The sequence below is a fragment of the Oryzias melastigma genome, linkage group LG15, assembly GCF_002922805.2.
Source record: "Oryzias melastigma strain HK-1 linkage group LG15, ASM292280v2, whole genome shotgun sequence".
NCBI classification, from domain to species: domain Eukaryota; kingdom Metazoa; phylum Chordata; class Actinopteri; order Beloniformes; family Adrianichthyidae; genus Oryzias; species Oryzias melastigma.
This window is the reverse complement of record NC_050526.1, coordinates 21,204,654-21,206,784: the sequence shown is the minus strand read 5'-3', so window position 1 is coordinate 21,206,784 and position 2,131 is coordinate 21,204,654.

The following is a 2,131-nucleotide window of genomic DNA, read 5'->3' as shown; positions in this document are numbered from 1 at the left end:
ACATGCAAACTCCACACAGAAAGGTCCCAGTCGAGATTCGAACCGGGGCCTTCTCGCTGTGAGGCAAGAGCGCTAACCACTGCACCACAGTGCAGCCCGGCCCACTGTTATCTTGTGCTTATTTTTAACTTATATATTTTTGACAAAATATATTTTATGGAAAGTTATTTAAGGTTTAAGTTGATTTACTCTGAAATAATAATAGTACCGCCTTTTTATTATTCATAATTATATAAAAAATGTACGTAAATTATCATTCTGCTACTTTTTTGGACTATTTTGGCTTTTTTTTAAGAGTTTAGCAAATATTTCAGTTACATGCTAGCTGTTTTAATTATTTTTGGTCTTTTTAAATTTTTAGAATGTTAGAATGTTTTTTAGGCTGTTTTGGAGTTGGCTAACCTACATTTTTTCTTTTTTTTTTTTTTTTAGTTTTTTATTCTAATTTGGCTGTTAGCTAATATTTTATCAGTTTCAGCGTCTTTAACTATCATCATTAGAATCTTCAGTTCAATCTACAGCATTCACTCTAGCATTATCGCAGGTAATACTATATATCTAGTTCATAATTATATTAAAAAGTTACGGTTGTAATGTTTTAAAAATGTAGTTTTAGAGTGTTCACTAATGTTTATCTGTGACCTTAAGTCTGTTTTGGATTTTGGCCATCTGTGCGACTGAGTTTGACACCCCTGATTTAATGATTTAGTTTTACTTTTCTGTTAAGATCACAGGAATTAATTATATAAAACGTGGCTGTGTGCAGCTTTCTGGAAAATCATAAATGTTAATGTTTAGGCTGTGATTAATAAACTTTTTCAGTTGGCCTACAAACCGATTCCGGCCCCCCACCAGAGAAGAGTTTGGAGACCCCTGTAGTAATGCAGACATGAATCCTAGTTTTCTCACAGACTTCTAGCATGTGTAATATTCTTACCTTTTCTGGATTGTGGTGATATTCTGTATTCGAATGGTTCATCTAAAGGTCTTCTGTCTCTGAACACTGTTTCACTTGTCATTGTAGCTCAGAGTTGAACGGCCTTCATTACATCAGCGGAGGTTCACTCATTGGATGAGTCTGATCTACAAGTCTCTTCTTGGTTTAGTTTCCTTTTACCTAAGAACAGTCAATAAATATGCTCATTTGTTATGTAATTCTTACCATCTCTTATTATATCCTGCTTAATTAGGAAATAAGGCCTTTAGCCATGCTGCACCCTCTGTCTGGAATGCCCTTCAAGCGGAGCTGAAACTATCACTATCCACCAAATTAAAGAACGAGTCCTATAAAGTGTTTATTTGATAGTTTTCTGCCTCAATGTTACATTTCGTAAGATTTTGATTTTCTGTTGTATTTAACGTTTTACATTTCATTCATTTGGATGTTACTCCCACTGACCTCTTGGCCAGAACTCCATCTCAATGGATCTTTTACTGTTTTTCTGCATTGTTAAGACACTTTTCTTGATCTCATTTTCTCTAAACTGGGAACACAAAACCCAATTTTCAAGCTCTAGTCACAAAACCACAGACTAATATTGCAAAACCAAACATTCGCCTCAAAACAGTTCAATCTGTGCCCGAAATTGAACTTGGTTGTGAAATCGTGCCCAGAGTCAGTCAAAATTAAAAGCTGCCAAACACCACGTAGAAAAAATAGAAGACATGGACATGAAGCTGGAGAAATAAACATTTATTATGCACGTTGCAACAAACCTGCGTATTTAGGACTTGTACAATTTGAACAAAACATAAATCTTGTCATTTGTGTATAGGCAAAAATAAAGAACTGTATTCACATCACAAGCCAGATTTTATCTGGAGAAAAAGAAACTCTGGCATGCCGTATCCAGACTAGGCATGCCTCCACACCTTTGTCACCCACAGGTACGTTCCACGGTTTGGATTGAGGTAAAGTTGGAGATCAAATACCTTCCACCCCCTGGGTTCAGGAAGGGGGGTACGGTTGAAGGCAAAGACTGATAAAACCTTGGTTCATATTGAACACATTATCTCAAACAACGACATGCCCAAACAGAGCATCTCGGCATCTCGCCCCCGGTCGGCATGACGGTGGACGACCTCATCCATGTATTCGTGGGGTCTTTCCATTGAATCCAGTTGAAAAATC